Below are 14905 nucleotides of genomic sequence, written 5' to 3'. Positions count from 1 at the left end.
ACAGATTTTCAGATAGACACATTGCTGCCTGAACAAAACCAATATTTTGATAGGAAGAAAGGGGCGTAGGAACTGGCAAAGTAACCAACAGAATCAGTCACCAATATTTTTATTACCATCACTATGTGAATGGTGCTAACTCCTTAACCAGTTATATATTATGAATATTTATGTTCTTATCTATATTTGCCTGGAGTCAATGCTTGCTTCATTATTTGTATTTGCTTAGTTTCTTTTCCTTTTTTGAACTTGTGGCTAAGATTTTCCATAAATACCAAAAGCTCTGTGAGATACGTCTCAATATAAGTTCCATGTGTTTAAATCTGGCATATATTCTTTTATTTCAAGCCTTTTTCAGGAGACATCACCACTAGAGTCTCTACCCTTCTGCTCCCATGTAAACGAACTGCTTTCTAGGCCTGCTGCCAGACTGTCAGCCTGGGACTTAGCTTTGTCACCTCCCTTTATTCCCTCCCCCAATTTTCCGAGTCCTCTCTCTTTCTTTTTCTTGGATTACTACCAAAATTAGGTCCAAGCACATCCTTCGGTTGCCTTCTGGAAGGAAAAAGAAAAAGAAAAAGATGTGCGGTAGTTATTGCTTTCTTTAGGCTTTTGCATTTCTACCCAACACTTAATTGAAAACTTTGCCAGTCTGGTATTCTAGGTTAGAAAATACTTCTCTCAAATTTTTGAAGTCTCTGCCCCATTTCTTTCCAGTTCCTCTCTTCTGAAGTCCAGTGCTATTCTGACTCCTGATCCTTTGTATGTGACCCATTTCTCAACCCACCTTGTATGTTTTTGGATTTATATTAGTCAGGGCACTTCAGGGAAACAGAACCATAGGATATCTAGATAGATATGAATAAAAGGAAGTTTATTATGGGAATTGACTCACTCGATTATAAGGGCCAAGAAGTCCCACAGTGTGCCATATGCAAGCTGGAGAGCCAAGAAAGCCAGTTATATAATTTGGACAGAACTGAATACCAGGAACTTTAGTGTCCTATGGCAAGAGAAGATGGACATCCCACTCTAGAAGAAAGAGTTTACCTTTCCTCCACCTTTTTGTTCCATCAGACCGTCAACATACTGAATAGTATCTGCCTACACTGGTGAGAGTGGATCTTTTTTATTCAGTCTACTGATTGCAATGTTAATCTTCTCCAGAAACACCCTTACAGGCATACCAAGAAATGTTTTACCAGCTATCTGGGCAGCCCTTAGCCCAGTTAAGCTGACACATGAAATTAACAATCACAGACTCCTGTCTTTATCTCTTGATTCTGAAATTTTGCTATTGTGTGAATTGATGTGAGCATTTTAATATGCATTATACGAGGAACCTGGGAAATGCTTTTAACTAGAATCTCTTATCTTTAAGTTATAAGAAGGTTAATTTTCATTAGTCCCCTGATATATTTTCTCCTACATTTCCTTAATTTTTTGCTTTCTAAAGCTAGAATTCCTCCCTCTTCTCTATTTCTTTATCATTTGTTCTAATTTCTTACAGATCCTTAAACTTTGTTTTCCAAAGTCTATTGAGCTTTAAATTATAGTTATCATGTTTTTCATTTCCAAAAGTTGTTTTTGATCTCTAATTTCTCCCCATTTTGTAAAGAGCATCCTATACTTGTTATACAGATGCATTGTTTTATTATCTCTGAGAATATTAATTACAATTTCTTTAAAGTTTACCTTGTTTCCTGCATTGTTTCTACTACTGCTGATTTTCTTTCTTCCCTCTTTTTTTTTCTTTGATTTTTTTTTTTTAAATACCAGAAGCTTTCTTTAGAGATGTGGTGATTCTCAGCTTATATAAGTCAACTCATATTTAAGGGTAAGGCACTAAGAATGGAAAGTTACATAGATGGAAGTGGTTGACTTCATTATATGGCAAATAAGCAACCAGCTGATTTTTCCTTTGGGAATCCAAATATCAGTGTAGTTAGGTCTTTTCTTTGGGTGTGTAGAAGGTTTAGTTCCTCTACCCTACCATGCAGAATTCTGAATCTGGTAGATGTTCGTTTCATTCATTATGCAGACTTTTACTTAACTCTTCTATTTTCAATTCTACGTCTCGCCCTGGTGCCTCTTGATGTTTAATGTGGCTCAGTTTACAGGCTCTCTGGTTCCATGTTTTAAAGTATTTGTCTCTTGCTTTATATTGGCAGTAACTGCCTGGCTATGCAGGATAGTGGTAGGCAGAGCAGAGAATATTGGACATGACTGCTTTTTGTACAGACTTTCAAATAACCCCCTGGTTATCAGCTCTACCATACCTCTGACTTTGGTATTTGGTGTATCCAATTCCTGAAGCTTTCCAGGACTTGACCAAGCATAATGATTTGTTTCCCCCTCCACTATAAGTAAGTTTGGCCTTTCTCTTATTGCTGAGTCATTTAATATTCATCCATTGACCTTCCTTCTCCACTTACTGTGATGTGGGCTGTAGATGTCTACTGGTTTCACTAAAGATGGAATTTAGGTTTCAGTATCTCTTTGTTGCTTTGGAACAATTTCAAGAAGAGGCAGAAACCAAAACATACTTTCTCTATGATTTTTTAAACCGGAGGCTTCATTTTGTTTTGATGAAAGTTATAATTTGCAGCTAATATATAACTGACACAAACTTTTATCTGGAGAATAATTTTGCACCAAAATATATAATAGCAAAATAGTTTATATTCATGGAGAAATTGACAGAATTAGAATCGTGGCAGGAAACATATTATACCTCTTTAAGTCTTTGACAGAGCAATAGGCAAAATATAAATGGTTAAAAATCTAAATTGTGTAATTAATTAGTTTGATTTAAAAGATATGTTTCAAACTCTGTACTTCACAGAAAATAAGGAGGAATAAACTACAAAGCCCAGTAATAGATCCAAGAACATATGAGAATGTGTTTCATGATGAAGGTGGCATTTCAGATTAGTAGGTACAGGGTAGATTATTTAACAAATGGTGTTGGGAACACTGACAAATGATATGGAAATAAAGAGGAAAAAAACTACTAATTTCCATCTTTTACTTATTGCTGCTAATTCATGGCAGAGAGTTTGACAACTGGGGCTTTTCTTAAAAAGTCCCTGTTCCCAGGCCTTTTACATACCACCAGAGGCTACTTTCTAGGAATTGCAAAGAATAATCACCATTAAGCTATCTGGCTTCACTTGATGATTTAATTGGCTGCATATTTCAAACACCAAGAAATCTTTATACTATAACCCTCTTAGTTCACCGCCCTGCATGCATTTCATAGCGTGAAACTAGATATTGGATTCCCCCAGCACGGGGGTTGAAAGAGGGTGAGTATATAGGTTGACAAGGTCAGGAATAGCACCATCAATAAACAAGATGACTTTCTAGAATCATGCCTTCATAAAGGCCTTTAATGCTACCTGAACATTCTCATCGTGCTCCTTTCAACATTTCCATTGCCTCTGCACACCCTCTCCCCACATCCAGGAGGGATATTCAAAATGCTTAACAACTGTTGTTTCATTGTGTCATTGGCATCTACCAGTCAGATATGGCAACCAATGCAGTATCAGTCCATCCAGGAACTAAGTATAATTAACCAGCACACACCTGTGTCTAGCAGGTGAACAACAGCCCTCCCTCTGCTAAAGAGAGTGCACCTATAATTCTCTTGAGAATCTTCCCCAAAATTTTCATTTTTCTTGAGGTATTATATTCCTTCTGAATTTTTATCTTCCTTATCTCTCTTAACTTACTCCGTTCTTTAGGACAATCTGGAGTTTCTTTGGACAAACTGCGTAAGGATTTCAAAGGTCACTGTCAGTTTTTCTGCAATAAGACTTCCCTTCTCTGGCATGCTGTCCGCTTGATAAATAATTTTCCTGGTTTGATTTATTGTGAACGTCGCTTGAGCAAGTACATTTCCTGAGTGGAACATAAGTGGGGACAGATGCATCCATTGGCAGACTAGAGAGTGATATGATTAAGTGCCCGTGGTCTGAATGTTTGCATCCTTCAAAATTTATAAGTTGAAATTTAATCTCTAGTGTGTTGGTATTAAGAGGTAGGAACTTCAAGAGGTGATTAGGTCAAGGGGAGAGACTTCATGAATGGGAGTAGTTCCCTTATAAAAGAGGCCTGAGGGAGTTCATTTGTTCCTCCTGCCATGTGAAGACACATAGAAGGCACCATGTAAGAGGAACAAGCCCTTACTGACATCGAATCTGCTGGCACTTTGCTCTTGGACTTTCCAGCCTCCAGAACTGTGAGTAATACATTTTTGTTGTTTACAAATTATCGCATCTAAGGTATTTCGTTATAGAAACCTGAACAGACTAAGACCCCAAATATGCCCCAAATGGTGTATCCCCTTTGAAAGTATCTTCTTTTTGCTTTTCACATGGTGAAGTTCTTGGCAAATAGGACTTTTCTCTTCTCAGCTACTCTATTTCATCTTCATTTATACCATAAACTAAGAAGCTGACACGCTTTCTGTTTTCTGAGGGCTGAAGAACAAAGAGGATAGATGTCTGCAGGATATTGAAGGAGACGGAGAATCCAACACTGGAAGTGGCCAATATCCTTTCTACCCACATTTCAGTGGCTAGTACTCAATAGCATATCCTCCTACCATTGCCAGGAAGGCTGGGAATGGAATTTGGCTTGTTGCCAGAAGAAGAAAATGGGTTTGGTGAACATCTAACTGGTCTCTGCCTCACTTTATCATCCCTGTCCTGCAAGGTGGGTTACATGCTCTAAATTAGTGACCAATATGTAATATTTCTTCTCTTTTTATGTAAAAGGGCATTTTATTGCTGTGTTTTTCTCTTAGGACAGTTGTTCTTAAACGTTGGTATGCATTGGAATTACCTGGCTGGTAAAATGCAAATTTCTGGCACCACCTCTAGGAATTCTAATTCAGTTGCTCCAAGTGGAGTCAGGGTATCCATGTTTTTAACAAGCAACCAAACTGATTCTGATGCAGGGCGTTTTGTAGCTCATACTTTGAGAAACACTGCATCTTACTTTCAAAGTCATCAAAATAGGCCAGATGACATTGATCCCTACAGAGAGAAATTTGTTTAAGGATAAGAAAAGTGGGAACAGGAAGCTGGAATTTACTTGAAGGTAGAAGCCAAACATGGAAAAGACTTATATCCTTAAGGAAAACAACATATAAACATGCCTCGGTACAGACTAACACAGGCTCACTGTTACGATGTTTATAATTTCATTTTAGGTATATCCTCAATTCTAAGACACACAATTTTGTTTCACATTTTAACATTTCTGATACCTGGGTATATCTTAAATACAAAAAATTAGCCAGGCGCGGTGGCGGGCGCCTGTAGTCCCAGCTACTCGGGAGGCTGAGGCAGGAGAATGGCGCGAACCCGGGAGGCGGAGCTTGCAGTGAGCCGAGATGGTGCCACTGCACTCCAGCCTGGGCGACAGAGTGAAGACTCCGCCTCAAAAAAAAAAAAAAAAGTGTATCTTAAAACCTTTGCATCTTAGATTTGTAAAATAAGAGTACTTCAGCATAAGTAATGTTAGTTATGTGTGTGCTTGATGTTAACATAGTTGTGCTTAGTTGCTTTACTCAAGAATTCACACCACAGGAGTGGTAAGCTAGCATTGTAATTAGAAAGCCCACCCACCAGAGAGGGCTATCGGAAGGCTTCAGTTGTCTTTGTTTCTGATTAATATCTTTGATCAATACTAGTTAGCATCACAAGTGCTAGAAATGAATCTTCATTGGTGAAATCATGGTGCTCCAAAAATATGAATTGGCTAAAATATTTTAGAAAGTCTTCCCAACTTTTCATAAATAGCATATAATATCTGGCAAGAATTTTATGTGTACCTTTTTAATGCATGTATCTGAAAAGTTCCATGAACAGACATAATTTTGGAGGACTCTGGTTCCCTGATGCCAGCTACAAAGTTAACAGAATTCTGCATCCAGATTGTTATGTCTGCCTCAAGTGAGCCTTTTGTTCAAGGTCACCAGAGAGCAGGACTTCACTGAGCTAACCCAACAGGTTATAAGAATTGCTTGTGTGCCCTCCTGGTAATAATTGTTTTTGTCTAATAAACACCTCCTATGAGATTTTGGTTGGAGATCCTCTTTCATTAGACCCTGGTGGGCAAGATTGTGTAAGATTAGCTACTTGTCAACTACCCGAAACTATTGGAGGCCACCAAGAGCTACCTAGAATAACTCAATGTTTGTATATGACCACCTTCTTTTAGAGCACTTCACAACATCTGGGGACACAGCTGCTTCAGTAGGAGTGGTAGTTACGGAGGCTCTGCCCTTGTCCATTCCTTTAGGCTTTAAAGGTCAGTGGACAGAAATGCTGGACTCTAGCTCTAGCTAGAGAGGAATGGAGAGCAGGGATCTTCCTCTGGTGTTTGTGAGCTAGAGGGAGACAGATTTGCTCTGCATTGCTCTGCGGTTTTAGGAGGGAGTGGTGCCCGGCTCTTGTACTAACACACGGCTCTGGCATTGGAAGCACCAGCAGCACGCTGGTTTTGATCAGTTGGCACTCAGGTCATGGTTATAGAGTTACCCAACTCTATAACTGTATGTGGACTGTGGTAAACCAACTTGAGACCAATTTGGTTGTTTGATGATCCTGTGGGGTGTATGTGTGTGTGTGAATTTGGTAGCCTCTAGTAGTGAAAAGCAGGGAGCAGAGATCCAGTCCTTACAGTCTCCCTAAGTGGTGACATAGTAATAAAACCAAGTGTTATATCAAATTCCAACTAATGTACAGAGATTGTAAGAAGATGCACAGTCACAACCTCTCTTTGATTGTTTGCTTTTTTCACACCCTTAACTACCCCTACCAGCACTTTGTCTGAAAGGCTTACAATGCAATTATGTTATTAAGGCTGTCCTTAGAGTAGAATTCAAGGCAGTAGGATCTTCCATAGTGGAAGTATAAACTGTTGAAACTAACTGTTCTATATTATATTCACAGAGGGCAATGGGTCCTGTTAACCATTCCTACCCGGTCAAACCTTCAATACTACTGATCAAGTCTACTTCAATCAAAATCAAAATTTATTCTTTTTTTTTTTTTTTTTTTTTTGAGACAGAGTCTCGCTCTGCCGCCCAGGCTGGAGTGTATTGGCATGATCTTGGCTCACTGCAAGCTCCACCTCCCAGGTTCATGCCATTCTCCTGCCTCAGCCTCCCAAGTAGCTGGGAATATAGGTGCCCACCACCACACCTGGCTAATTTTTTTGTATTTTTAGTAGACACGGGGTTTCACCGTGTTAGCCAGGATGGTCTCAATCTCCTGACCTTGTGACCCACCCGCCTCGGCCTCCCAAAGTGCTGGGATTATAGGCGTGAGCCACCGCGCCTGGCCCAATCAAAACTTATTCTAACATTCCTTACCCGATTTAGCCAACCTGAAGATGTTGTTTCATATCAGGACATCTCTTATGCAAATTGGCCAAGCCCAAGATGTGGGTTCATATTGTTTTTTTCTCACACATATCACACTGGTTGTATTGAAGAATTTTAAAGTAAACTGCCACAAAAAGTACGCCTCAATGATATGTTGATTATGCATGCACTTGCTGACAGTGAATTATTAAGATCAATGTTACAGATATATACATTTGTTGGCTGGGCACGGTGACTCATACCTGTAATCCCAGCACTTTGGGAGGCCAAGGCAGGTGGATCATGAGGTCAGGAGTTCGAGACCAGCCTGGCCAATATGGTGAAACCCCATCTTGACTAAAAATACAAAAATTAGCCAGGCGTGGTTGCGTGCTCCTGTAGTCCCAGCTACTCAGCAGGCTGAGGCAGGAGGATTGCTTGAAACCAGGAGGCAGAGGTTGCAGTGAGCTGAGATTGTACCACTGCACTCCAGCCTGGGCGACAGAGCAAGACTCTGTCTCAAAAAAAAAAAAAAAAAAGAAATATGCATTTGTTGATAATGAGTAATGTTTACAATATGTGAATAAAAATCAAGGAAGGTTACAAAGTACAAAGCCAAGTAACAGATCCGGAGCATATGAGACTGTGTTTCATGATGAAGCTGGCATTTCGGATTAGTAGGTAAAGGGTAGGTTATTTAACAAATGGCGTTGGGAAAACTGACAAATGCTTTGGAAATAAAGAGAAAGAAACTAATAATTTCCATCGTTTACTTATTGTTGCCAATTCTTGGCAGACAGTTTGATAACTGGGGCTTTTCCCAAAGTGTTCCTGTTCCCAGGCCTTTTACATACTACCAGAGGCCACTTTATAGCATATATAATAAACATTTATAACAAATATACATATATGTATATATATAGTTAGCCTCTATTCTCCTTTTATGTAAGCATATATAGTATATGTAATAAACATATATGTCCTTTATGATATGATAAACATATACAACAAATATATAAATATATATAATTAGCCTCTATGCTCCTTTTATATAAAAGTTTGACAATATAACTAATAACCAGAATATATAAGGAGCTCAAACTCAGTAAACAAACAAATAAACAAACAAAATAATATTTTTTTAATGGGCAAAAGATCTAAATAGTCATTTCTCAAAAGAAGACATACAGATGTCCAATAGATATTTGAAAAAAATGCTCAACACCACTAATCATCAGGAAATGAAAATTAAGACCACAATGAGATATCCTCTCACCCCAGTTAAAATGGCTTTTATCAAAAATTCAGGCAATAACAGATGCTGGTGAGGATGTGGAGAAAGTGGAACCCTTGTATACTGTTGGTGGGGATGTAAATTAGTACAGCCACTGTGGAAAACAATATGGAGGGTCCTCAAAAAATTAAAACTAGAACTACCGTATGATCCAGCAATGTGCCTACTAGATATACATCCAAAAGAAAGTAAATCAGTATATCAGGAAGATATCCGCAGTCCCAAGTTTATTGTAGCACTATTTGCAATTGCCAAAATATGGACTCAATTTAAGTGCTCATGAATGGATGAATGGATAAGGAAAATGTATATATACATGATGGAACTTTTTTTGCCATAAAGAAGGAGACCATCCTGGCTAACACAGTGAAACCCCGTCTCTACTAAAAATACAAAAAATTAGCCGGGTGTGGTGGCGTCCACCTATAGTCCCAGCTACTCAGGAGGCTGAGGCAGGAGAATCACTTGAACCTGGGAGGCGGAGGTTGCAGTGAGCAGAGATCACGCCACTGCACTCCAGCCTGGGCAACAGAGCGAGGCTCTATCTCAAAAAAAAAAAAAAAAAAAAAAAGAAGGAAGAGGAGGAGGAGGGGAAGGAGGAGGAGGAGGAGGAGAAGGAGAAGCAGAAGAGAAGGAGAAGGAAACTGTCATTTGCAACAACATGGATGGAACTGGAGGTCATTATGTTACGTGAAATAAGCCAGGCACAGAAAGACAAATATTGCACGTTCTTACTCATACGTGGAAGCTAAAAAAGTGGCAGAGAAAACAGAGAGTAGATTGGTGGTTACCAGAGGCTGGGAAAGGTTGAGGGAAGAGGGGATGAAGAGAGATTGATTAATGGGTGCAAATAAACAGTTTGATAGAAGAAATAAGACCTAATGTTAGATCAATAGGATGACTATAGTTTACAATAATCTATTGTATGTTTAAACACAGTTAGAAATGAATAATTTCTGTTTTTTCCATTAGTTTAATGGTGGCAAAAATAGCAATTACTTTTGCACCAACCTAATAGCATAAAGAAAAGACAAATATTTAAGGTGGTAGATATTCCAAATACACTGACTTGATCTTTACGAATTATATGAATGTATTAAATATCACATATGCCCCTGAAAATATGTACATTTATTATGAATCAATAAAATAAATTTCCAATGTACAAAAGTTGAAAATGTGTCAGCCAAAATGTTACAAAAGTTTGAAAGTGCATTGGCCAAAATGTTAGCAGGGTTTGTCTTTGCATTATGGGGGTTTTTATTGTAATTTGATCTGTACTTTCTAAGTGTTCAGATGTGAAGGATATGGTTTGGATTTGTGTCTCTGCCCAAATTTCATGTCAAGTTGTAATCACCAGTGTTGGAGAAAGGGCCTCGTGGGAGGTGATCAAATCACAGGGGTGGAATTCTCCCTTGCTGTTCTCGTGATAGTGAGTTATCATGTGATCTGGTTAAAAGTGTGTAGCACCTCACCCTTCACCCTCTTCCTCCTGTTCCAGCCATGTAAGACGTGCCTGCTTCCCCTTCGCCTTCTGCCATGATTGTCAGTTTCCTGAGGCTTCCCCAACCATGCTTCATGTCCAGCCTGTGGAAACACGAACCAATCACACCTCTTTTCTTTATAAATTACTCAAGCTCAGGTAGTTCTTTTAGCAATGCAACAACAGACTAATACAGTGAACTTGTGTTTATCAAGAAGAAAAATTCATGTATTAATGTTAAAAGAAACACTAATAACCTTCACATCCTCTTCTCAGCCCCCTTCCTATTTTGTCTCACAGTAGCATTTAATACACAGTATTCTGTCCTTCAAAAATAAATTTTAACAGCTTTATTGAGGTAAAATTTACCTACCATAAAAATACCTGTTTTAAGAGTACAAGTCAATGATTTTTAGTTAATTCATAGAATGTGTAACCATCACCATAAGTCAGATGTAGAACATTTTTATCCCTTAAAAAAATTCCCCATGGCCATCTGTAGCTAATCCCTACTCCTACCTTGGCCCAGGAAACCGCTGATTTTCAGTCTATATAGATGTTCTTTTTCTGGATATTTCATATAAATGGAGTCTTTCAATAGGGGGCCTTTTGTATCTGACTTTTTTCACTTACCATCATGCTTTTGAGGTTCAACCATGTTGTAACCTGTATCAGTAGTTTGTTCCTTTTTAGTATCAAATTGTATTTCAGTATGTAAATATGTCACATTTTGTTTTTCCTTTCACCAGCTGATGAACATTTGTATTGTTTCCAAAGCTCTTATAAATAATGCTGCTATGAACACACTCCTACAGGTTTTTGTGTGGACATACCTTTTCATTTCTTTTGGGTGGATAGTTAGGAGTGGAATTGATGGGTCCATTGTTAAATTTATATTTAACTTTGAAGAAACTACAAAACTGTTTTCCAAGTGATTCTTCCATTATACATTCCCACCAGCATTGAATTAGGATTTCAGTTTCTTCACAGCATTTCTGACATCTGATATGATCAATCCTTTTGCCTTTGCTATTCTAGGAGGTGTATAATAATTGCATCTCCATTGTACCCTTAACTGCCTTACACTAAGAACTACTTATATCAAGCATCTTTTTAATGTGTTTATTATTCATTTATCTTGTTTGATGAAATGTATATTTAATTCTCTTGCCCATTTTTAATTGGGTTGTTTGCCTTCTTATTATTGAGTTATAGGAGTTCTTTACATTCTGGATACAAGTCCTTTTCAGATATGTATTTTGCAAATATATTTTCATTATTCTGTATTTTAAAAAATTCTTAAGAGTATCTTTTCAAGAACAGAAATTTTTATTTTTGATGTTCAATGTACTCATTTTTTCTCTTATGGATTGTTCTTTCGATGTTGTATTTAAGAAAATTTTGCTTCACCCAGAGTCATTAGATTTCCTCCTATGTTTTGTTTTTAGGGCTTTAACTCTTACATTTAGGACTATAATCCATTTGAGTTGATTTTTGTGTATGGTATGAGATGAGAATCTAAGTATATTTTTATTATTGATATCCAATTGTGCCAGCACATTGGTTGAAAGAACCACCTTGTTTTAATTGAAAATGTGGTAAAAATATACATAACATGAAATTTACACTTTTAGCCATTTTAAGTGTACATTTCAGAGGTATTAAGTGCATTCGCACTGTGGTGCAACTATAAGTACCATCCATCTGTTGAACTTTTTTCATCTTCTTAAACAAACTGTGTAGCCATTAAATAATAACTCCTCATTCTCCCTTCTCCCAGCACCTGGATACCACCATTCAACTTTTTGCTCTAGGCTGAATTGTCTACTCTCTTAAGTGCTTACGTTGAAGTCTTAACTCCCAGCATTTCAGACTATAACTGTATTTTGAAATAAAAAGCCTTTAGAGGAGGTGATTAAGTTAAAATGAGGCTTTTAGGGTGGGGTCCTAATCCAGTAGTACTGGTGTCCTTATAAGAAGAGGAAGAGACACCAAGGATGCTCATACACAGAGGAAAAGATCAGTCAGGACACAACAGGAAAGGGCTTGCCCATCTGCAAGCCAAGGAGGGAGGCCTCAGAAGAAACCAAACCTGCTGACACCTTGATCTTGGACTTCCAGCCTCTAGTGCATGAGAAAATAACTTTTTGTTGTTTAAACCACCCACTTTGTGCTATTTTGTCATGGCAGCCCTAACAAATTAGTACGGTCCCTGTGAGTTTGACTACTGTAGGTACCTCCTGTAAGTGGAACCTTGCAGTATCTGTCCTTCTGGGACTGGCTCATTTCATTTAGCACAATGTCTTCAAGATTCATGCATATTGTAGAATGTGTCAGAATTTCCTTTCTTTTTAAAATTAAATAATATCCCATTTAATTTGTGATATTGGGAAATGTATATTTGATTTTCTTCTCTGTTTCCTGGCATACAGCTCCTAAAACCCTGGTAATCTCTGGAGTGTGTGATAAGATTGTCTTTAGTGTGTTCAAGAGATAACCGGTGGCTGGGGGCCCCTATATGGCTTCAGGCTGGTCACTTGAAAGACCAAGGTATGATTAGAGGGCTGGAACTTTTAGTGTTTCACCTCCCCCAACCCCCACACACACATACATGCAGGAAAGGGAGAGGGGCTGAAGATTAAATTGAACATCAATGACCCATGATGTAATCAGTCATGCCTATGTAATGAAACTTCCATAAAAACCCAAAGGGACAGGGTTTAGGAAGCTTCCAGATAGCTGAACACATGGAGGTTTCTGGGGGTAGTGCCCAGAGACGGCATTAAAACTCTGCACCCTGTCCCATATCCCTTGCCCTCCACATGTCTTCCATCTGGCTGTTCATCTGTGTCCTTTTAACAAATCGGTAAACATAAGTGAAGTGTTTCCCTGAGTTGTGAGCCGCTCCAGCACATTACAGAAATCAGAGGAGGGGGTTGTGGGAACCCCTGATTTATAGATCAGAAGCATCAACCTACAAGAAGTGACAATGTACTACTTCAGACTGGCACCTGAAATGGTGAGAAGTCTTGTGGAAATGGGCCATCAACCTGTGAAACCTGACACTATCACCAGGTAGATAGTGTCAGAATTGAATTGAATTAGAGGACACTCAGCTGGTATGCACTGGAGAATTGCTTGGTGTGTTGGAAACAAACCCCCACACATGCCATGTCAGAGTGTTATGTCAAGAGACTGTGTAAGAGATTAGGAAGAGCACTTGGGTTTTTTCTATCTCATAACATATGTATACATCCCATTTTGTTTAGCCATTCATCTCTTGATGGACCCTTGGGTTGCTTCCAGCTTTGGACTATTAAGAACAATGCTGATATGAGCATAGATGTGCAAATATCTGTTCAAGTCCCTGCTTTCAATTTTTTGGGGGGAATATACCCAAAAGTTTATTTTCTGGATCATATGGTAATTCTATTTTTAATTTTCTGAGGAAGCTTTTTGCTGTTTTCTATACTGACTGCACCATTTTACATTCCCACCAGCAGTGCACAAAGATTCCAACTTCTTCACATCTGTGCCAACACTTGCTATTTTTAAAATAATAACCATCCTCATGGGGATGATGATAAAACCATTTTCCCTCCCTTCCTTTCTTCCTTCCTTCCTTCCTTCCTTCCTTTCTTTCTCTTTCTTTCTTTCCTTCTTTCTTTCTTTCTCTTTCTTTCTTTCTTTCTTTCTCTTTCTTTCTTTCTCTTCCTTCCTTTTTCTTTTTTCTCTCTATTTCTTTCTCTCTCTCTTTATTTCTCTCTTTCTCCCTTCCGTTCCCTTCCCTTCCCTTACTTTCTTTCTTTCTTTCTTTCTTTTTTTTTGAGTCAGGATCTTGCTCTGTTGCCCAGGCTGGAATGCAGTGGTGTGATCATGCTTACTGCAGCCTAACCTCCCAGGCTTAAGAGATTCTCCCAGCTCAGCCTTCCAAGTAGCTGAGCCACCATGCCTGGTTCATTTATTTTTATTTTTTGTAGAGACAGGGTCTCCCTATGTTACCCAGGCAGATCTCAAACTCTTGGGCTCAAGTGATCCTCCTACCTCTGCTTCCCAAAATGATGAGGTTATAGGCATAAGCCACCATGGCCAGCTCAAACCATCCTTCTTGACTCTCTCCTCCATGAAACTTTTTTTTCCCCCCACATGGCTTCCAGAGTTCCCCATGGCCATATCTTTTCTACTCCCTTGCTTGACATTCATTCTCAGTCTCTTCTGCTGTATTCTCTTCTTCTTCTCAATCTAACACTTTGGACCTCCTCTATTCTCTTAAAGAAAATACCCTAAATATTTTAGAAATTAAAACCCATGCTTTTTTTTTGTTTTTTTGTTTGTTTGTTTGTTTTTGTTTTGTTTTGTTTTGTTTTGAGATGGAGTCTCGCTCTGTCACCCAGGCTGGAGTGCAGTGGTGTCATCTCAGCTCAATGCAAGCTCCGCCTCCCGGGTTCACGCCATTCTCCTGCCTCAGCCTCCGGAGTAGCTGGGACTACAGGCGCCCGCCACCACGCCTGGCTAACTTTTTGTATTTTTGGTAGAGACAGGGTTTTACCATGTTAGCCAGAATGGTCTTGATCTCCTGACCTCATGATCCGCCTGCCTCGGCCTCCCAAAGTGCTGGGATTACACGTGTGAGCCACTGCGCCCAGCCGATTTTCATTTTGTACATTGCCTAAATTCACCTGAATGAAAATCTCTAATCCTAGTCTCTTCCTCAAACTCCAGATTTGAATATACAACTGCCCAGTCA

Source organism: Macaca nemestrina, chromosome 17 (genome assembly GCF_043159975.1).
Source record: "Macaca nemestrina isolate mMacNem1 chromosome 17, mMacNem.hap1, whole genome shotgun sequence".
Classification (NCBI taxonomy): domain Eukaryota; kingdom Metazoa; phylum Chordata; class Mammalia; order Primates; family Cercopithecidae; genus Macaca; species Macaca nemestrina.
Note: the sequence above shows the minus strand (reverse complement) of the source record.